This window comes from Homalodisca vitripennis, chromosome X, assembly GCF_021130785.1.
Source record: "Homalodisca vitripennis isolate AUS2020 chromosome X, UT_GWSS_2.1, whole genome shotgun sequence".
NCBI classification, from domain to species: Eukaryota; Metazoa; Arthropoda; class Insecta; order Hemiptera; family Cicadellidae; genus Homalodisca; species Homalodisca vitripennis.
This window is the reverse complement of record NC_060215.1, coordinates 14,376,802-14,401,083: the sequence shown is the minus strand read 5'-3', so window position 1 is coordinate 14,401,083 and position 24,282 is coordinate 14,376,802. Positions and strand designations below refer to the sequence as shown.

Genomic DNA, 24,282 nt, shown 5'->3' with positions numbered 1-24,282 from the left:
ATTAGTTTTCATACTATGCTCTACTTACACTTAATGGCCTGTAACAATCGACAGGGCAGACAGCGAGCGAACACAACAACCGCTTGCAGTACTATTGATTAGTCGTAACAGCTACTTTCTGGTGTTCACCGTTCGGTATTTGTTACACTCGACACAGCAGGCAACGAGATGACACAGTTACTTCTTGCATTATGATTCTAGTTAATTATAATTACTGATTTTCTGTGTTTATACCGCTCGGCTCTCAGTAGTCAGCACAGTTACTACTTATTTACACTTAGTGGCGTGTTACACTCGACACAGCAGGCAACGAGATGACACAGTTACTTCTTGCATTATGATTCTAGTTAGTTATAATTACTGATTTTCTGTGTTTATACCGCTCGGCTCTCAGTAGTCAGCACAGTTACTACTTATTTACACTTAGTGGCGTGTTACACTCGACACAGCAGGCAACGAGATGACACAGTTACTTCTTGCATTATGATTCTAGTTAGTTATAATTACTGATTTTCTGTGTTTATACCGCTCGGCTCTCAGTAGTCAGCTCAGTTACTACTTATTTACACTTAGTGGCGTGTTACACTCGACACAGCAGGCAACGAGATGACACAGTTACTTCTTGCATTATGATTCTAGTTAGTTATAATTACTGATTTTCTGTGTTTATACCGCTCGGCTCTCAGTAGTCAGCACAGTTACTACTTATTTACACTTAGTGGCGTGTTACACTCGACACAGCAGGCAACGAGATGACACAGTTACTTCTTCCATTATGATTCTAGTTAGTTATAATTACTGATTTTCTGTGTTTATACCGCTCGGCTCTCAGTAGTCAGCACAGTTACTACTTATTTACACTTAGTGGCGTGTTACACTCGACACAGCAGGCAACGAGATGACACAGTTACTTCTTCCATTATGATTCTAGTTAGTTATAATTACTGATTTTCTGTGTTTATACCGCTCGGCTCTCAGTAGTCAGCACAGTTACTACTTATTTACACTTAGTGGCGTGTTACACTCGACACAGCAGGCAACGAGATGACACAGTTACTTCTTGCATTATGATTCTAGTTAGTTATAATTACTGATTTTCTGTGTTTATACCGCTCGGCTCTCAGTAGTCAGCTCAGTTACTACTTATTTACACTTAGTGGCGTGTTACACTCGACACAGCAGGCAACGAGATGACACAGTTACTTCTTGCATTATGATTCTAGTTAGTTATAATTACTGATTTTCTGTGTTTATACCGCTCGGCTCTCAGTAGTCAGCACAGTTACTACTTATTTACACTTAGTGGCGTGTTACACTCGACACAGCAGGCAACGAGATGACACAGTTACTTCTTCCATTATGATTCTAGTTAGTTATAATTACTGATTTTCTGTGTTTATACCGCTCGGCTCTCAGTAGTCAGCACAGTTACTACTTATTTACACTTAGTGGCGTGTTACACTCGACACAGCAGGCAACGAGATGACACAGTTACTTCTTCCATTATGATTCTAGTTAGTTATAATTACTGATTTTCTGTGTTTATACCGCTCGGCTCTCAGTAGTCAGCACAGTTACTACTTATTTACACTTAGTGGCGTGTTACACTCGACACAGCAGGCAACGAGATGACACAGTTACTTCTTGCATTATGATTCTAGTTAGTTATAATTACTGATTTTCTGTGTTTATACCGCTCGGCTTCTCAGTAGTCAGCTCAGTTACTACTTATTTACACTTAGTGGCGTGTTACACTCGACACAGCAGGCAACGAGATGACACAGTTACTTCTTGCATTATGATTCTAGTTAGTTATAATTACTGATTTTCTGTGTTTATACCGCTCGGCTCTCAGTAGTCAGCACAGTTACTACTTATTTACACTTAGTGGCGTGTTACACTCGACACAGCAGGCAACGAGATGACACAGTTACTTCTTCCATTATGATTCTAGTTAGTTATAATTACTGATTTTCTGTGTTTATACCGCTCGGCTCTCAGTAGTCAGCACAGTTACTACTTATTTACACTTAGTGGCGTGTTACACTCGACACAGCAGGCAACGAGATGACACAGTTACTTCTTGCATTATGATTCTAGTTAGTTATAATTACTGATTTTCTGTGTTTATACCGCTCGGCTCTCAGTAGTCAGCTCAGTTACTACTTATTTACACTTAGTGGCGTGTTACACTCGACACAGCAGGCAACGCGATGACAGAAATCGCTCTCTCTACTATTGACTCAATAACATCATTTGATTGGCTCTTAGTAACGATCAGGGTATAATGTCCACGTATTCTCATATGCATAGTGTACATTCATACGAATATATACATTCTAATGAATTGACGATTGAGATATTACTTTTTAAATAGTTAAACAGTATGTTAGGCCAATGCAATTTTGGTGGGAATCCTAGGCGTTATGGTGTAGTCTATCAGTTAAATTGTTATTTACATAGTGAAAACCTATTTACCTAAGAGCAATGCCGTACATTACTCTTGTTATTTTTTACGTATTTTGGGAATATTCGCTTACTCTGTGGATACACTTTGGAGTAATTCAGAGTAGTAAAGTGAGCGTGATAACGCTTGTGACTCCATTGTGGTACAATGGTTCATTCTGGTTAACGGTTTATCTAATAACACGCTTTAACGCAATATTTAAAAAATGTTCCCCTGTTCCTTAACCAAAATTACTAAAATGAATTAAAAAATAGTATATAAGCACGTTTACTACATCCATATCGACTTCAAACATTTCGCAAATGATGTACAGGTCGTGTAGTTATTTAAACAAACATATTGATAGGATAAAGTAAAAATCAAGAGTTCAAAATAAACGGAATTGAATCATTATAATTTTGTAACTAAAAGTTTTTTGAGTTCGTTTTTGACGGTGAAATGTTTGAGAAGGTAATATATTTTTCGAACACTTTCCATCGTTAAATTTAACAAAAAACCGTAACACTACATTACGAGATATGCAATTGGATCTCTTACTCAAGTGATATTTAACCTAACACACGACTTACAAACTAGTTTGAAGTGAACATATCATATCATGTGAACACGTTATGACACGGAGTCAGGCATCGCAACAAACATGTGTATCAATTACATGTACACCAACTTCTCTAACAGTAATTATGAATGATTGAACTTTATTAACACGTGCAAAAACCTTAAATGCAATGTTTATCCCATGCTAAACACTGATATATGGAAATAGATTATATTGAAATAAGTATATTATAATATGCATGTTATTGTACGATTTCAGAAAGGATTTGAACATCTAGTCTCAGATGGTATCAGAAATTCATTAAAACGTTTAGGCCTAACAAAAGTTAATGATTATAATAAAATACTTTGATTACGGTTCCGTGATTTTCACTATTTCTGATGTATTGCGTATGGCCTGTTTCCCAATTTCCACATATTTTTTAAAACATTTTCAGAATAAAAAAAAAAACACGCTGAGAAAAAAATCATAATCTCAAATTTATTTATTTTTAATCATTTGTAATGGATACCGCTAGCTAATAATGCTTCAACCCTGAGACACATGCCATAATTTTGTTTCTAATAACGTAATAAAGACAAAAAAGCAGTTAAACCTTGAAAAATTTCCTAAAAAAGTAAAAGCAATTTTAAAAAGGTGTAACCCTTCTTTGAGATTTTGTATGTTCTAAGTGTGTACTTTCCGCAAAATTGTTTGTTCCACGTGCATCCCCGAGATACATACTATTGTCTACTTGTTCAATTTGTATACATTCAAAAGCATTTATGCTCTGACATTCCAATTTAACTCATTTTACAAGTTAAAACAGCTAAAATTAAGATAATTATTTTTCTTCACTGCATTTACAGACAATCTATTACTTTTACACAATTTTTCAAAATATTAGCCGAACAGATCGTGGCTGTTTGGATTGGATTAATCAAATAGTCACAGTAATATATATATATATATATATATATATATATGTCAAAAACTAGCGTCTGAAAATGTATTTTGTTATTCTGATAAAGTTTTTGTTACAAATCATTTAGGAAAGAATCATTTAGAAATTTAAAAAAATGCAGATGCCACCGAATCTTGAGACATTCCGTATTATTAATAAATCACTTGAGGCACTACCGATTCTTACCAGTTACTATTTTCTAATAAGATACATTTCGAAACATTTTGGGTGTTCTCAGGAATATCCACGGCCACTGGTTTGTTTAGTAAAACCCGGTGCGGAATTGTGTAGAAAATCCACGAACGGGCCTGTTTTGATTGTTATTTATAGTTCTCGCTACTCGTTTCTGCATTTTCAACATATTGTTGAGCTAAACAACCGCTGCAGTTCCCCAAAACATAAACCGTACACCATTTCCGTGTGGAATATCCGAGTACACCAACCTCAGTGTATTCATAAATGAAATGAAATGTATCTCAATGCTAAACGATGATCAACAAAATCTATATCTATAGCCGTATCCGTAACCTTTCCATCTCGCCGTAACAGTTTGCCGCTACACAAATAGCAATACCTTTTTATTGTTTCATATTCATCTAGATTAATTTTGTATTCTACGTTTGCGCTAAACCTAATAGTTCTCAAGGCATTTGTAATAATCAGTTGAAATGTGCTATTTTACCCACTTTTCACCCCGTATTGTTTAACTTTTTACCACTACTGTCTAGGAGGGTATAGAACAAATTGCCACCAGGTAGAACTTTTTAGCATGTTAGGGTTGAACTGTTAATTTTACTAGACTATCTTGCTGATAGGTAAGTTCGAGGCGTGTCAAATTGAATACATGGTTTATTGTCCCTATATTCTTTGAGTTCCCTTGATGCCCTCGCTCGACACGCTCTTTTGTACGAGAAGTTGCATTAATTAAACATCGAACGAACCTGGAACTGCATAAGCTGTATCTTGATAGATTTTGTTAACCAGTTCCAGAAGGAGTTTTCAGCCTGCCAACAGCTCACTGAATAGTATGAGTGACGTAGTTAGAAAATGAAAGGTGTGAAGCAAGACACCTACGTTTTTACGTTAGCAATAAGTGACAGGCACTCGCTAACAAGCTGACGTATTCTTTTGTGGTGCTATATGAAACACATTGCATTTTTCTCTATTCGGCGTAAGGCCGTTATGGACTGTCCATGCGAATATACGAAAATGAGTGCTGCGCGGTTTATACTCGGCAATGTGGCATGGGAGTTGAATTTATTGATAAAGATATACACTAATCGTGACTGCGAATCTTGTTGATTCCAATGAATATCTCACATTAAATGCAAGTATATTGGTACATCACCCTTTACCTCGTATTTATTTTAAAAATTATTATGGAAGGTGCAAAATAATTTGAATACGAATTCATTACGATACGAAGATTTAGACAAATTCTTCTTTCAAATTCTATTTCATTATTTTCGCAAATTTCCATGAAAGGCGATGGTGTTTACAACATTTAATTCTCTTTTCTAGTCTTTTGAATCTCGTTTATAACACACTCAAATTAAAATACTAAGTTTGCCATAATTATTAAATTTTTTTATCATTCCAAAGGCAAAGTGGAATATATTAGCTCAAAAGTGGACATTTTTTATAATACTGTGGGATTTATTTTAATGTACGAGAATTTTACTATCGTACAGTTACATAAATCTCTAAATTAGTTGAAAACGCAAGACAATTACTAAAAAATATGCTCTTGAGTGTTTCATTAGTTAACAAAAATATTTTTAAGGTACTTTCTGAAGCTTGGTCTTAATACGGTGTGAATAAAATGGTGAGTTTCTGGTGTTGAAGTTGTCAGTTTGTTATATAGTGAATTAGGGAAGACATGGTGTATGTTTATGGGGTTTCAAATTCCTTAGTACCACCACTTAACCGCCGATGAAATTGTTGACATCACCAGTTTAGCTCTACCAGGACAATAGCGGATACTATGAGGCCAAATTAATATCTGCCAAACCTTTATTTCACATAACTATAATATTGTGTTACAATTGTAGGAAAACTTTCAATAGGCTACTCGATGTACGTTAACAACCATATATGCCTTTTAATTTGCAGTTGTAAAATTTTTACCTCATGAGACAAGGGGAGAGCCCTTTTTCTCTGTTCGAATATTAAATAGACGCATATTGTTGCTATTTCCGTTGTTTATAAAGGAGCCGGTTTATATTTTAGTTATAAAGTTTATATTTCCTAAGTGGAGCCGGAAATTCAAAGGGTAAACTGCGCCTCATTAAATCTTGCCTCTATATTTAAAATAAAGGGCGAGATTTCCCCCATCCCGACCATACTTTGGCAGCAAAGGTGGAACCTAAGAAGAGAACACATGTGAACAAGATATAAAGAAATGGGCTCTGGTATCCACAAAACTCCCAACGTCCAACCGCAACAATGTTTAGTCCGTTAGGAGCGGAGCGCCGCAATAGAGTTCTAAATTTGTCTGGTCTTTATTTTTACCAATCACGACCAATTAGAATTCATATAAATTTTAATTATGTAGACACAATATCTCTTCAACTTAAACCTGTTGGACGCTTAGTCATTATTTTTTAACGCTAGCATCTTGAGTAAGCAAATGCTTCAGTAATATATAATCTCGTTTACAAATAAATATCCGGGAATTTTTTGTCAGTCCATACCAAACCACTCAAACTTCTTCATAGTTGTGTATACATTCTAGTATTTGATTGTTATCTCAGGCATTTGTAATCAGATCCTCTATAATTGTACTCTGTTACGTGATAGGCATTATCTCGAGGGATGGTTTTCGTCGCCATCAGTGCGAGTGCGGGTCAGCGCCGTATTCCGCACTGATGGTCGGAGACATTAGTAGATAAGATAAGATAGGAATGTTACCTGACCCTACTCTTGTAAAACAAGGTAGATTGTACAACCGCAGAATATAAAACCTCATTAATAACGATTACAGTGTGATGGTTTCTTATATAGGGCTTTTAAAGGTTTGGTGTGGGCTAAACAAACTACGTTGTATTAGTTATTTGTTATTGTTCGATGTTTTTAATTACTGAGTGTTGTTCAGTGTAATAGTTAAGTACAGTACGTCCAATTTTTATATGATAAGTGTGTATTTAAAACTAAATAATAACTTCTATTAACATGCATTTCACTCTGTATTCCACACAATAGAGTAACACTACAGATTAAACTAATTTCAGTGAATAGCGATTTTCAACTGACGAATCTTGTCACCGTTGTGTTATTCTTAAAGAACAGAATCAAACATGGTCCATGAGATTATAAAGCTTTTAAAGTTAAGCGAAGATACCAGGTAGAAAAAGGGGGAACTCTCCTTATGGCATTCAACAAAATAAAAGCTTTAAGAATTGTTCAAATGCTATAAAACATTCTATAAAAATTCTGGAAATTAGCTAAATCCCGATATTATAGTAATATCTAATCATGGGTTCACCACTTAGAAATACTTTCGGACGAAATGAATTCCGAGTGGAGGTGTCGCCCATTCCTTGTTGACTTACAGAGATAAATCCATCCCCAATCGAGTAACGTTCAAGATTTGTAGAACTGAATTTTTCTTTTAAACGTGCTGTTTATTTTTTCGTAAACGTTGCTTTATGGTTTGATTACTAAGTAATCAGTGCCAACTTACCAACTTTGCCTGAATTTTGCAAATTCCTATTATTTTCGTAGCATTCGGCAAGAAATCTAACCGATGACGTACATGCATGAAGCTTGATCGAAAGGTGCACCGACCCGTTACAAAACTGTTATATAATTTGAATGTAGGGTTATGAAATTAATATAACAATGTTCATTCAAGAGTGACGTTATTAATCACGATGTATTTATTTCATATTACTTTTTATCCATGGCTGATCCGTTACCTGTGAGGTGTGCATTTTTTTATATTGTAGGCGTTTCTCGCCTGTTCTGTAGCACTAAATACCGTTTGGAGTGCAGCCGTGTGGTTGACAAATCTAGCAGCCGGGCGCATGAAGAAGACGCTGTGCAAGATATTGGAAACAAACGTAGATAATTAAATTGTAGCTCGTATTTAGCCGGTGTGTAGCGTCCAACTCGAGCTCTCCGCTGCAGTGATGTGCAGTGTGTAAGGCGCTACGACCTGAAGAGTGAAGATGTATTGTGTACAGCGACAGCGGCCAGTTTCAGTTGGAAGCGCGCGGCGCGGCGCAGCTCGGTGCGGTCGCGGGAACGCGCGTGTGCGTGTGTGAGTGACAGTCCCCTCCCGACACCCCTCCAAGCCCGCCCGGCTCTGACCATCGGCGACTATTTTCAGTGAGAAATGCAACTGGAATAGAAGAAGAGAGGTGTACGCCGCGAGGTGGTGCGAGCGAGAGAGAGAGAGCGCCGTGCGCGGAGAGGGGTATGATTATTGACTCGGCCGTTCCATAATCTAGCCTCTCCCCACGCTTTCTGTTCCGTCCCCATCTCACAACAGTCTTGCCAGCGGCCGGGCCGAGTCCACCGCGCCGCGTCTCGTCTCCGATCCGACATCTTGTTTGTGCTTTGTGTGTGCTGTGTCCTGTGTTGTGCACCGCTAGTGTTGTGTCTTGTGTGGATGTAATAGCTGCCGCCGCCACCGCCCACGCTACACGGTAAGATACCGGCTCAGTCATCCACTAACCGACTGACCCGTTCGTACCCACTACCCTATTTATCTCCGGTTCCCATGGTTACCGTTTGGGCACCTTTCACCCCCGTCCGCGAGTAAACAAACGGTCCTGGAGACTGCCGAAGGTAAAGGGCTGCGTCACACGAGAGCTGAAGTGACCGTATCGATTGAGAAACGTCCTGGCGAGACGAGGCTCGACCGACCGATCGCGTATGATGCACTCGCCTGGCCCACAAATCGCCTTGTATAGACGCAGAACGACATGTCCGCTCCCGGTACTTCTCTCTCACTCCACCGTCACCTTTATTCCGGGAACCGAGTCTCCCCGGTGCCTCGCTTTATCACCACCACCTACGTACAAATCGATGTCGATCCGAACCGTCAAAGGAAATAGAGCGATCCCCTCTCTAATCGCACGCCTTCGTCAACACAAACATTTCCCTCCGTCGAGTATTTTCTGAGAACGGGTTGGTAATATCGCATTGTTTATTGATTTGCGGGAGCGGAGCAACGTTTTGAGGTTATGTCCGAGTACGCCGCGCCGATGTCACACTCATAAACTGTACACGCGTACATTACTATTCTTTTAGTGAATAACGAATTGTTTTGATCGAATAGATGTGACGATACGGCGACTTCTTGTGAATCGTATTGCTAATCAAATGTATTGGTTGTCGTTCCGTGGTCCAGTGGTGACAAAAGGTGGCTGTTTACAGTAATGGTCGTGTCACTTACACAATAGTTAATTGCGGGCGTGATATAAGGTAAGGCCCGCGCACTTATTATGTTACTATTTATATCACGTACACGATTGCATCAAGAAGCCCCTCAACCATCTCACTTCACGTTATTGTCACATACACACCGCAAACAAGTACCCATACTAAGTAAAATCCTGTGACCTGGCAAGCCAACAAATGTGTGATAAACCTGTAATGCAGTCGAGTAGATTCAGAAGATAATCTTGTATGATAACATCCAATGTTGATTAAAAGGCTTACTCCACTGAGGGAATATTAATCATGCATTTATATATAAATGACCTGACATTGTTGTGGATACCACACTAATCAATGTGTCGGATCAGCAGGTATATCTTTGTGTCGTGGTTGTTATTGATGATTGTTGTTTTAAAAGGATAATAGGACTTCATACATTTGCCATCGTTATATGTAGAAAAATAGAACATAATGTTTCGAAGATTGTAATCTATCATCATCTTCAGATAGCAAAAGCAAGCACAAAAATACTTCAAATTAACCAAAGTGTAGCGATTCCCTTGCCAAAGTCTAAAACTTGATAACAGATTAAAGATCTCGGATACAAGATTATTACTTCCAAGATATAAAAAAATATTATACATTATATTTGTTATGACTGCAGTTAGAAATTAATTCGCTAGAATACTAAATCTCTATCTTCCAATCCAGTATGTATCTACAAATCCGGTATTTACATACTTTTTTTAAATCTACGATAAGTTTCAACAAAAACTTCAATCAAAATATGTTAAGTATCAAAGTTATCCAAAGTTCAAGGATCCATTCTAAACATTACACATTTACAACGTCACGTTTAGTGTAGCAATCGTAAACAAAACGATAATTTAACACGATGTGTATTACACACAGTAGAATGAATAATATATACATCTCACATTCAGTGTAGCGATCATAAACAAAACGATAATTTTACACGCTGCGTATTACACACAGTAGAATGAATAATATTTACAACTCACATTCAGTGTAGCGATCATAAACAAAACGATAATTTTACACGCTGCGTATTACACACAGTAGAATTAATAATAATATTTACAACTTACATTCAGTGTAGCGATCATAAACAAAACGATAATTTTAACACGCTGCGTATTACACAGAGTAGAATGAATAATATTTACAACTTACATTCAGTGTAGCGATCGTAAACAAAACGATAATTTTACACGCTGCGTATTACACAGAGTAGAATGAATATTATATACATCTCACATTCAGTGTAGCGATCGTAAACAAAACGATAATTTAACATACTGCGTATTACACAGAGTAGAATGAATATTATATACATCTCACATTCAGTGTAGCGATCGTAAACAAAACGATAATTTTACACGCTGCGTATTACACAGAGTAGAATGAATATTATATACATCTCACATTCAGTGTAGCGATCGTAAACAAAACGATAATTTTACACGCTGCGATTTACACAGAGTAGAATGAATAATATTACAATTGGCATTCAGTGTAGCGATCGATAACAAAACAATAATTTAACATACTGCGTATTACACGCTAACGATAATTTTACACGCTGCGTGTGTATTACACTCAATTGAATATATAGTATAATATACAACTTACGTTCAGTGCAGCGATCGTAATAAACTACTAATATATTTGTTTGTATACTATGCTGAGAACGATAAGATTGTATACGACTCACGTTCAGTGGAGCGATCCTTCGCACGTGCATACCGTTATACACGATAATTGATTGTATACTACGCTCTGTAGAATGAAGATTATGTACCGTGCACGTTCGGTGATCGATCGTAAACAAGCTGTTCGCGTATGTGGGGGAAGGTTGTTTTGAAAGACGTGTCATACCGTATCGCATGCGCATTAAACTGGAGCGGCAATAACCATTACAATCTCGTAAAACTCAGTGGTTCATTATATGCGACACTCGCCTGAGCGACAGTTGCATACGACGCGGTGTTTGTACGTTCACAGGAACGGTCATTAACATCGCACAATACCGTTACTACGGTTGTGTTGATGCCGCGCTCCTCGGCGCTCAACGGATTGGTCGTAAAATGTCGGCGTTGTAAAGTACAAAGTGCATAATAAGTAAGGCGGCAGGTGAACTAAACATCTGGCCGATGTTGTCACACCTTGTCACATTGATTTTGTTTTTCACTTTAAGTTTAATACGATAACAAACTTATACACGGAGTGAAGAAGGACCCGTCAAAACTTCCTCCTCTCCCCTCCCCACCATCTGTGACGGTCCGTGGTTACTTCACTGTACGCAAGTGAAAGGTTCTATTTTTATAAGAGACCGACCAATTTAACAAAATAACTTCATCTCACGTGTGGACAACGTAACATTACAGTATACTCTGGTTACTAATAATTTGTTTATTCTTGTTTTGATCATGGTTACCCAAAATACCAATGGATAAATGTTAGAGTGTTACTTGTTACGTTGCTGCCTTTTGGATTCAATAACGAAACTTCCTTACCACGTTCCAAGTGTCTGGGATCTCTCTATCTAGAGTTTTCGCACAGGAATTAAATAAATTTCTGCCAATGGCGCAGTGTAGCGGATACGGCGGTTATCGCGAGATAACCAGATCAAGCAATGTCGAGCGTGGCTGCTGCTTGGATGAGTGACCGCTGAGCGATCCTGTCCTTGCAAGCAGCCCGCCTGCCCGGCCATTGGTGGTGGTTCGTAAGTCACCTTTAAGCCGTTGGGTCCCAGGTTGAATGTTAGATGGCTTGTTAGACCTTTGCGTGGTAAAACAAGGCATCTTTACTTTATTATAAAGACGAAGTCAGTTCCACTTGTACTTAACCACTGACAGACGACACGGTTTTAAGAAAGATATGTAGGGCCCTTAGTAGTTATTGACAGGATCTCCAAGGAAATCACCAATAAGCTCAAATTACTCACAAATCTCAAATTGTTGTCTATATGTACTACGAATTAAATTGTTCAGTTTAGCGTCAGAAAGTTGCAAATGTGGCTACACATACTAAACAATAAAATAGACATTGTCAATGACGATATACAGAGTGTTCCAGTATACTCTGCCAAACTTTCAGGTGTTACTCTCGGGACCAAAGGCAAACAAAACTATCGTGCTCAAACTTTCGAAAACTCAAAAAATACCTGAACAGCCGCCATTTCGTATTTTCCGTTACCTATTTTGAATTTATGAACAGCTTGTTGTAACAAGTTGGAATTAGTTATATTATATAGTTGCATTACCTGAATGCCTAATTACAGAAGGAATCACAATTATTTACACGCTTTAATTTCCAAATGGCGGTTTTATTCAAACTCAAAGAGAGAATATCGTGATGGTAAAACAGTGACATGCATTACATTTTAGTTAGACAGTAAATTTACAAATCCAAGGAAAGACCAAAGTTTCAGAAAATTACTGACAAAACTGTCGAACAAATGAACTAAATCACTATGAAAGAGGGTGTCGAAATCGGTCTATTGGCACCTGCTTGAAGAGCCGAAACAGAAAAATGTTCGACAAGGCCGTAAAATATTAAAATTTTTTGGGAATTGTTTTTATTTAATAATGCACTTTATCACGGATTCCTGCCATTTGTTTGTAAGTCAATCAGGAGTTATGTTGATCATGGCAAAACCACTCATACAAATTGCACAACGAACGCGTTTCCCTTCTGACCTACTTTTTTACTTTTTTGGAAACGAGCAAAATAGTTATGTTACTTCAGCCACCGTCTTCGCCGGACACTACAATTCCCTGCGACTTCCTGTTCCCAAACTTGGAGAACTTTAAAAGGACGACCATTTTAAACGTTTTATCACCGTTAATGAGATAAAAAAATCACTAAATACGTCGGGATGCAGCATGCACAAGTACATTATTCCTAAAGAGATTACTTATAAAAAGGTGTGTGAAGAGGAATGTGAAATGTTTATCGGCGAATATGTATTGATAAAGAAAAACTAAATCCCCGTTATATTTTGATCAAAATGTTATATGGCTGTGCATGTTCTCTAATATTAGTGGAGACGTAAGTCTGGTTATCGTTATCTGTAAGCTATAGATAACTGATAGTTGTTGACAACTCGTAGCTCGATGGGTCGCTGCACCGAGTACAGGTACGTACTGTGCCTTGTGTGTACAGTACATTCCAGGGTGTGACACGCACTCTGTACACGGCTGTGTGAAGCAGTATCAAACTGATCATGTAGTCTGATGTTAGTAGAGATGTAAGCCTGGGTCTTTATCTCAAATCTATAGATCATTGTTGACAGCAACTCGTAGTTTAATGGGTCGGTGTACAGTGTACGAAGCACGTACTGTGCCTTGTGTGTACAGTACATTCCAGGGTGTGACACGCACTCTGTACACGGCTGTGTGAAGCAGTATCAAACTGATCATGTAGTCTGATGTTAGTAGAGATGTAAGCCTGGGTCTTTATCTCAAATCTATAGATCATTGTTGACAGCAACTCGTAGTTTAATGGGTCGGTGTACAGTGTACGAAGCACGTACTGTGCCTTGTGTGTACATGTACAGTACATTCCAGGGTGTGACACGCACTCTGTACACGGCTGTGTGAAGCAGTATCAAACTGATCATGTAGTCTGATGTTAGTAGAGATGTAAGCCTGGGTCTTTATCTCAAATCTATAGATCATTGTTGACAGCAACTCGTAGTTTAATGGGTCGGTGTACAGTGTACGAAGCACGTACTGTGCCTTGTGTGTACATGTACAGTACATTCCAGGGCTGTGACACGCACTCTGTACACGGCTGTGTGAAGCAGTATCAAACTGATCATGTAGTCTGATGTTAGTAGAGATGTAAGCCTGGGTCTTTATCTCAAATCTATAGATCATTGTTGACAGCAACTCGTAGTTTAATGGGTCGGTGTACAGTGTACGAAGCACGTACTGTGCCTTGTGTGTACATGTACAGTACATTCCAGGGCTGTGACACGCACTCTGTACACGGCTGTGTGAAGCAGTATCAAACTGATCATGTAGTCTGATGTTAGTAGAGATGTAAGCCTGGGTCTTTATCTCAAATCTATAGATCATTGTTGACAGCAACTCGTAGTTTAATGGGTCGGTGTACAGTGTTCGAAGCACGTACTGTGCCTTGTGTGTACATGTACAGTACATTCCAGGGCTGTGACACGCACTCTGTACACGGCTGTGTGAAGCAGTATCAAACTGATCATGTAGTCTGATGTTAGTAGAGATGTAAGCCTGGGTCTTTATCTCAAATCTATAGATCATTGTTGACAGCAACTCGTAGTTTAATGGGTCGGTGTACAGTGTACGAAGCACGTACTGTGCCTTGTGTGTACATGTACAGTACATTCCGGGCTGTGACACGCACTCTGTACACGGCTGTGTGAAGCAGTATCAAACTGATCATGTAGTCTGATGTTAGTAGAGATGTAAGCCTGGGTCTTTATCTCAAATCTATAGATCATTGTTGACAGCAACTCGTAGTTTAATGGGTCGGTGTACAGTGTACGAAGCACGTACTGTGCCTTGTGTGTACATGTACAGTACATTCCAGGGTGTGACACGCACTCTGTACACGGCTGTGTGAAGCAGTATCAAACTGATCATGTAGTCTGATGTTAGTAGAGATGTAAGCCTGGGTCTTTATCTCAAATCTATAGATCATTGTTGACAGCAACTCGTAGTTTAATGGGTCGGTGTACAGTGTACGAAGCACGTACTGTGCCTTGTGTGTACATGTACAGTACATTCCGGGCTGTGACACATACCGCGTACACGGCTACATGAGGCAGTACGATCATTTCAATCCCATCATCAATAATGTACAGTAAAACTAGATCAAATATACTGTACTTTTGTCTACGATTAAACTTTTTAGTGTTACACTACCCTTGATACGTACAGTTCAAGTGTAAATCTGCACTAATATGGTTGGAGATCAAACTGAGAACTGAGGTAGTCGTAATACTTGTTACAAATTCCAGGTGCGGGTTTGAAATTGGGGATCCTTAGTGCATGTGTGCGGGAAAGGGATAAAACCAAATATACATCGAAAACATACGCAGAGACTTAAAAATTGTGAGTGATTAGATTAATTTAATTTTTATTAAACCTTTAGAAAATAATCATTTTGTTATTTATAGTGCGAAGTAGAGTTAATAAATGTGTTCTTGAACAATATATAATTTCAGATTTCAAGGTTATACCTGTTAAAAATCTTAGTTGTCATCAATAGGAGCCAAAGAGGTTGTTTTTTATCCGCATTCATGTTTTTCGAGCGAAGCGAACCGAGTTGAGAATCTTATGCCTTCCTAAGGATGAGGGTAAACTGTTTCATACATTTCTAATATACATCAATTGAATGGTAAAACTAATTGTAACGCCAAAAGACGCGTTTGTTCCGTGTAATGAACGTTTTTCATCAAACCTTTAATAACAATTAAAACTTTCATGTTTTACTCTATTTGTACAACGCAATAATTCATCATAGTTATACTGTCAAGTGTACGTATCAAAAACAGCTGTTATTTACTTGTACTGAAACAATTACAAAAATTGAAGTTAGCGCACTGAAAAAACTTGATTGTGTGCCGGATATTTTCCTGTTAGGTACCTGTTACAAGACAGCTATTATTTGTGCGGTATTATTTAAAGTGTTTTACGAGAAGCCCAAGTTATATATATATATATATATATATATATATATATATTCCGCTATACGCAAACATCACTGTAATAAACAACAAGTACTTTCTTCTTGGTGCATTACTAAAAGTTATTACATTTTAGGTCTCTCTAAATTAAATTAGACGTATAGATTTTCCAAGATGTATTGTGATCTCGTATTGACCAAACACGTAAAGATCAGTATTGTGTTGATTTGAATAAAATTGTATTTTAAATCTGTGTATTTGTTAAGAAAGACCGGCTATTTCATCATTTCAGTGCATTTTCTGTAGGAAACTTTTGGTTGGTTCTCCCGAAAAGGTAGTAGCGTACAAAAGGCTTACAGCACACACCCTCACCATGCACCCCCACCACGCTCTCCTCACCAACCATCTATTCTCCCCCCTCTCCCCCTGAAACACTCTCCTTCTCTCTTTCGGAAATCACTGAGATAACTCTTTCAAACGTAATTTTCTCAACAATGACTTACTTGGTTCCATGAATACATTCAGTAAGTAATTGTGGAAAAAACGTATGCGACCCCAATTCTGAGGCCGACGTCATGGTAACCAATTTACTTTTTCCGTAAACATCATTTAAAATCTTGCAACTTTTATACCTCGCTTTGTTTCATTAAACCGGAAATGCTTGACTCTTCACAGTGATGCCGATATGTTTCTCCATTTAATTGTGTTAAGAGTGATTTGACGCCCATGAACCGGAAAGCTTCGGTGATAAATTATGATGTGCTATATTTCTCAGTGAATATAGAGGATCTGATGCTTTCCTGATGATAAGGATCCACTGTTTCAAGAATAAGGGATAGAGTATTAAAGCTATTTAAATTTCTAATATACATACATTTTTAAGGACTAATCATTTCAAACAAAAATGTCATATAAACAAACATCCGTCAAGTAATGTATCAGTTAGCCACCACTTTGTATTCTTATTAAAACATTATTATCTCTAAAATTAGTTAAGCTAAAGAAACCAAATTTGGCATATAGGTTTGAATATATAAGAGGAAAATTTGAAAAAAGCGTTATTTGTGTTATTTTCTTTAATGTAAACAAAATGATGTGTGTTGAATTGTTTTAAATACAAAATAAGTATAGTTATAAAAAGTTTACTAGGAACCAGCTATTTGAAAATTTCATTACAATTCCAACGGTACTTTTTTACCATTTAAATGTGTAAACAATGGTTTGACACACTATGTACCGAAAAGCATCGGTGATAAATAATGATGCGGTATATTTCTCGGTGAATATTGAGGATCTGATGCCTTCCTGATGGTGGGGGTCAACAGTTTCATGAATAAGGGATAGAGCATTAAAGCTGTTTAAATTTTACTTTAAATTTATGATATGCATAAATTGAACGGTGTTTAAAGAACTAATCGTTTCAAATCTGAAGTAAAACTTATAATTATAAACAAATACAATCTGTTGAACGGCATGAAAATAGCTGAGAGGAAAATGGAAATCCTTAGGCAAACAATTTTCTATTTATAAATTTAGATTTTTATGTCTCACATGTTCTTGGAGTTGCTTTAATTGGCTACTTTTCGAGGTAATGGGCAATTTCAGTTTCCTCTAATTGGTAATAAAGGTTTAATTTATACTAGTTTTCAGTTATGTTAGTGACATTTAGTAATAGTTAGAATACGTATGACATGCTCTAGTTACAATTGAATAAAAACAATGGAAAAATGGAAGAGATATTTACGGGTGTTCACAACGTTGGTCATATTTTGCGATACAATGATATATTGTCTGATGCAATAAAGATTTTATTATTATTATTTATTATTAAAAAAAGGTATCACAAACTCCTGTGGCTGATAGTGCTCATCATATCAAACAAAAATGTCATATTACATAGGTATAGAAATGTCTCATTTAGCCGCTAGCAGCAATTTTGTAATTTTGTATTTTTTATGTGGTTTTTAAAACTAGTTAAGCCAAAGGATTTGGCACATAGGTTTGAATAGATAAGAGGACAATTAAAAAAGTAATTGTGTTATTATTTTTAATATACACGAAATGGCGTCTGTTGAGAATTTTTAAAGTCAAATAAGAAAAAACTAAAACAAACCGTATAGTTTTATTAGACTAACTATTTGAAGAATTGTATAACAATTCCAACGGTACTGGTTTCAACGACATCCGTCAATTGATAAGCGAGCACGACCATTTTAAAGGTACGCTTGCCCAAGCCAGGAGCGCCAAACATGTCTGTCACAGTTGAGGGGTATTTGTTGTTTGTCGCTCCTGGCTTCTACAAGAGTATCTTTAAGTGGTCAATCGAGCTCACTTATTCATTGACGGATTTCGTTGAAACAAGTACCGTTGGAATTGTAATGACATTTTTCAAATAGCTGGTTTTGAGTAAACTTTTTATAACTATACTGTTTTGTATTTTAAAAGTTTCAGCAGTCGCCATTTTGTTAACATTAAAGAAAATAACACATTTTTTTCGAATTTTCCTTTTATATATTCAAACCTATGTGCCAAAATTTGGTTTCTTTAGCTTAACTAGTTTTAGAGATAATATTTTTTTAATAAAAATACAAAATGGTGGCTAAACGAGACATTTCTCGACCTAGCCCCCGTATGTGATCACTATGTATAATAAAAAGAATCCTTAAATATATACAGTATTAGTTCAAATGAAATGAGAGGAATGCAAATCTAAAAAGTCCTTCCATTCCAGAGGAAAAAAATATGTTTGTAGCTTCATCAATCACAACTAAAACCTATCTGGATAAGTTATTTGGAATAAAATATTAATATTAATAAATCATAATTCTGTACATTCTTACTGCTTTCCTACTGTTTACTAGTCTGGCATAGTTCGACCCTTGACTAAGATTCTGCATCTCCAACAGGTTCCAATGGTATAGCAAATTGTTCAAGGAAATTATATTGTATGTATTTAACCGATGTAGCAAAGTTCGCCGATGGTCAGTTTCTATTGTAGTCCGTACAATAAGCAGGGAGGGGGGGGGGAATGTGTGGCGCTATTGATGATGATGATCCATCCATCCATCCATCCATCTCTCAGCGACTATGATTATTCAAGCTCTTTATACCAGATACCAACAATGCTATATGTTTATATCGAAGGCATGCCCTGTTTTTATTGAACGTGTTCAATATTTGAACTATAACTATAAAATAAGATCCTTAAATTCGAGCGAAATTCAATTTTAATATAAAATATATTTGAAATAATTAATAAGTAAATAATTTAGCCGGATTACCAATATGACTATTTATACTGAAACTGTATTTTACAATTTTTCTGTTCGCTATTAATTTGTATTTTAATACAATGACGATGTTGACATAAGTATGCATGCGCTATAATACCACGAACTGAACATTGATTTGGGATATTAGATCAGTTTCCTGTCGCATTTATTTGGCGGTAGAAACCCGGTGCAGTTTTTTAATTAATTCAAAATATCAGGGGAGCATAGTTCTATACGAGTTTGGGTATATGTCGGTATGAACACAATTATATTTTATCTTCATAACTGGACGATACTTTTGAAATTACTTATGGATCCCACCTACTAAAATTATTACTATGTTATGACGCAGAGCAGGTCTCCTTGAATTAAATGATCTCTATTACCAATCATATTCTCAACACAAGATAGTAAAATACCAATTCATTGTTAAACCCTTTGGAAATTGCCAATCTTGTGTTGACAATATGATTGGCAATAGAGATCATTTCACCTCATGACGCTGATGTCAGTTAAGATACAGTATCATTTCCTTGAATATAAATAATGATAGAAGTTCCACTGTATGTATGCTGTTATATTATATTAAGTAGTGGAAGGAATTACAGCTTCAACGAAATTAAAATGTATGAGCAGCTAATTTGCACAGGGTTTCTTGGATCTGTTTACAGAAGGCTTATTGTATATAGGTTATAATTATTTGTAACACTATTTTTACAAAGAAAACATGTACAAGTAACTTTATTCCTTTTTAGTGAATTGATTTAATGAATATTTCTGCGTTACTTTTTTAATGAAGTATAATGGACTAGTTAGGTTAAAACATAAATTGGTGAGAGACAGGGCACAGACCCAAGGAGAACATGAACCTTATATGCATCACATATTACTTATTCGGGGAAAATCCTGTACTCTTTAAGTACCTTTATCTGTGAACCCTTTTGGCCTACTGACTTGAAATTTTGCTGTTCTCTTGAGCGTAGTACTTGAAAATTGTGTCAAAATATTGTTATTCGTTTATTTTATAAATGAAGTTTTATAAATTATCAGTAACTATCTACTTCTTCAAATTTATTTTCATTTTTCAAAAATCATAAAATATATCATGATACAATGGAAATGCATTATTTTACTCACAATATAATGCAGAGGGACCAAGCCAAATTTCAGGTATGTAAGTCTATTAGTTTTAGACAATGTCTATTTAAAGTATAAAAACGAACCTTCGGGAAATCCATTTAAAGTTCAAGAACACTGAACTACTATACAAAATCACATATCGGCAATAAGCCTTACTACCGCCATTCTTTTCCCCCTGAGACTTCTTCTTCGCCCTTCTCTCTTATTCTCCTTTTGGTACTTCCTTGTCTGTTTTTCAAATTATGATGTCCAATAGTAAATCGTCTGACTCTTACTGTGTCGATTGCCTGTAAAATAGTGGTTGTTAAATATACTAGAAGGCATTGCCTAGGTATTATTCCCACGTAATAATAGCTCACTCACAATTGTTATAAACTACGAGTATAACACTCACAAAAACACTATACCACCAGCTTACTGTCACAAAAACAAAACATAAACAGTGGCGGTAAACAATAATATTTGCATCAGCTGTTGTTTGCATATGCATGTTTTTCTGCTACCATGGATGCAAACTGCAGAAAAGAAATAAGTACGGGATTGATTGTGCACAAATATGAGAAAATGAAACGCCTAAGCAGGCGTAATATCAGTTTGAACATCTAGGATCTAATTGTAATGCATACTTAAATTCAAATACGTTTCATGCAGTATACTTATGTTTAAGGTTTAAAGTGTCATTATATAGTTAAAGGGAAGAAATAAAAAATATTTTTTAATAATCGATATTTAGACATCCTTAACTGGTAAACCAGGATAGGCTTGGGTCTATATGAAAAACAGAAGGCTGAGTTGAAAAATGACCCGCGCAAAATTTTGGAATTTTTATTGACATATTTAGTTTTAAACCATATCTAGACAAAATACAAACGGTATCGTAATCGATAACGTGCCTTACGTGACTGCGAGTCAGTGACAATAGAGCTGTTTTTTGCGTGGCGAGGTGGAAATCCGATTACCAACCACGCTGCACACCTCACTTTTAATAGTGCAGTAATGCGATCACTTACGTGTATCCAGTCTTCAATTATTAATTCGCTTCCTCAAATAATTGTAAACTTGAAGCAAAGGTATCGTATATTATTTAATTTCGGGAAGTTAAAGAAAACATTCGGCTCACACTTAAGCATGTTCACACCAACGAAATAATAGTTATTTGATTTTCAGCCAAACTATTAATTAATGTAATCGATTGATCCCGCGGTATTCCGTGTACCATTGTGTTCCAAATGTTCTACATTATTGAACAGTGTTCAATTTGGCTGCCCTAATGTGCCCGCAGTTAATGGAAGGAGTTTACTTAAAGCGTTTTAAATTGAACATTCACTGAATAAGTATTCTTGTGAGTAAATTTGTTTCACTAATATGATCAGTTCTTTCTGATTAATCTTTTAATTAATACATTATTAATCACACATTACTTTATTGTGTAGTAATCTTATACAATACCTACAAAATGTTAAACTTCTCTAAATCACACTAATAATTGTCGCTTTAAATTCTAAAATAAAAACACAAATGGATTGTTAGTTGATGTTATGATGTTTGGAAACTCCAATGATGGCAATCTTGAAAAAAAGAGTTTTTCCTAATAGCTTACCGATTTGTCATGTGGAATAACGGAAGATCATCAGCAAGTGGTCACGAGATTGATGTTGATAAGTTCAGAGAGTTTCCTCATGCGGCTAGCTCCAACTAGCTTTTACGTGGGTATCCTATTACTATCGATACGTTACCCATGGTGTCCGGTATCACTAACTATACATACATTTCTTATTTGAATGCCATTACAATGCTTGCTTGAACTATAACATAGAAATCGTTATTTTAATCTATGATAATGTAGTAAAGTATTATGTGTACACATATCATTTTCTCCTAGATATTTTAGCACTTGTAAATAATTTAAACAAAATTCGACAAAACAAACTATCTATAATAAGCGTGTGTAAACGTATTATGTGTTTTATGTTGAAATATGTGTAAAAGAAATGTAAAAATGGACATTAAAGTTCAGGTGTATTATCTCAAAAATATTATAAACAAAGATGTGCTTTGCCAGTACTGTTTTATCCTTATTCTCTTAATCAAATAATCCGATATATAACCTGTATTTTTATATTTGTTTATATTTGCATTATTTTTGCCTTTGATAATGTCACTGAAGAGTGACGATATATTAGCAGTAAAAGTGAAGAAATGTATTTTTGTCTTGTTTTCTTTTATACCTATACATACATAACATACATTATATTTAGAACTTTTATTTATATAAAACGTCCACCAAGTTTATTCAAACTTGGGTGGCATATCGGCCCACTGTGCGCCGGCGCACATACGTGATAAGTACCCATTGGTCCAATGTGTACAATGTGTAATTAGAGGAGGGAGGCGCTCTGATCATCGACGCACATTGACTACTCCCTCGGCGCACTTTCCTATATCGGAGGGATCGGCCATAAACGTATCGTAATTATAATTCAGACCATCGGCCGAAATGGTGTGCACTAGCTGTAGAGATGTCGCAAATTGTATTTGCTTAACATTTTAAAATATTTAAGAATATATAGCTCGTCTCCTTTTAACCGTTAACACTGGTTAATGATAGATAAAAGAGTGTACACTTAGGTCTTTCGTAAGCCCGTACTAAACCACATAAACTTTTCTAAATGTTTCTATACATTTTAATATTTGATTGCTATTTCAGGCATTTGTGATCAGATCCTCTGTAATTTTATTCTGTTACGTGATTTTTTTAACATCTTCAGGGATGCTTTTTCCATCCATCAGTGCAGAATACGGCATTGCCGCACAGGTATCAGGAGGCATTAGTTGATTAGATAAGATAAGATAGGAACGTTACTCGACCCCCATTCTTTCGAATCAAGGTAAATTATACTTCCGCAGAATATAAAACATCATTAATAACGATTAAGGTGTTATGGTCTGGTTTATAAAACTTTTTAAGCTATGGTGTGTGCTAAAAAATGGACCAAAATATTTTGTGTGTCCAGATTAAGGGCCTAAACCCTAAGTGTCGAACATCTTTTTCTCTCAATTTCATTGGTTCGGATTGAACATCCACTTGTCTCTCTCTGACCATCTGCTTTTTAACGAGGGACTGAGTACAAGTCTATAAACTCAACAACCCTTTCCAAAGAAACTTTTGACCGGTTTTCCCCATCCCTAGGGATAATGAACTAATTTAGTGAAGAGAACCATTACGGAAAATCTATACCTCATGAAGTATTAAGGAATATATAAAATGTACAATTAAGATGTGTAAACCGCAAACAAAAATATATGTCGTAACACGTTCTGTTCTTTAGCTTGATCATACTTGTTCACATTCGTTTACTGTAAGTTCAATTGGACTTGGAACTAATGTTAGTGTTTTATTGATTTTGATTTGCCAATATCTCGTGTTATTAAATTAAATTTATGGATGCCATTATTATTTAATATAAACTAAGCAGTTCCTGAATGTAACAAGGTTTTCGGACATATTCCTTTGTTCAATATGACAAAAATATTTTATTCTCACATTCTCTTGCTCCGTAAAAAATAATATATGTTTTAAAACTGTAACTTATCTTAACAATACTTACTTTTTGTTAAGGTAGGTTGACTTTTTCACATTATTTAAACAATTCAAAGGCTAAACGAAATAAATTAATATCTATGCCCAGAATCAAAACAAAACTGATGTACAACATATAGTACTCTAACAAAACGCACATATCCATATTTACAATGCGTTTTGATGTGCGTAGTTTTCATGTACAACTCGGGCGAACATTTGAATTTGATCAAAGTATTAAA

At 36.2% G+C, this 24,282-nt stretch overlaps 2 protein-coding genes across 9 annotated transcripts in view; one reads left to right on the top strand and one right to left on the bottom strand.

Annotated features, from left to right (window-relative positions):
• The window catches only part of LOC124368715 (angiotensin-converting enzyme-like), an 85,776-nt gene extending 74,567 nt beyond the window's left edge, over window positions 1–11,209 (bottom strand). Inside the window, exon 1 of one of the 2 annotated variants that reach the window (XM_046826022.1) lies at window positions 11,090–11,209. The gene's annotated coding sequence lies outside the window, so the exon portion shown is untranslated. The remainder of the gene's footprint in view (window positions 1–11,089) is intronic. The other variant, XM_046826021.1, reaches the window with a different exon arrangement.
• The window catches only part of LOC124368713 (bromodomain adjacent to zinc finger domain protein 2B), a 216,358-nt gene that overhangs the window by 21,988 nt on the left and 170,088 nt on the right, over window positions 1–24,282 (top strand). The window contains exon 1 of one of the 7 annotated variants that reach the window (XM_046826015.1): window positions 8,337–8,618. The exons of the other annotated variants lie outside the window; for them this stretch is intronic. The gene's annotated coding sequence lies outside the window, so the exon portion shown is untranslated. Of the gene's footprint in view, window positions 1–8,336; window positions 8,619–24,282 lie in introns of those variants that run through there. 7 annotated transcript variants of the gene reach the window in all.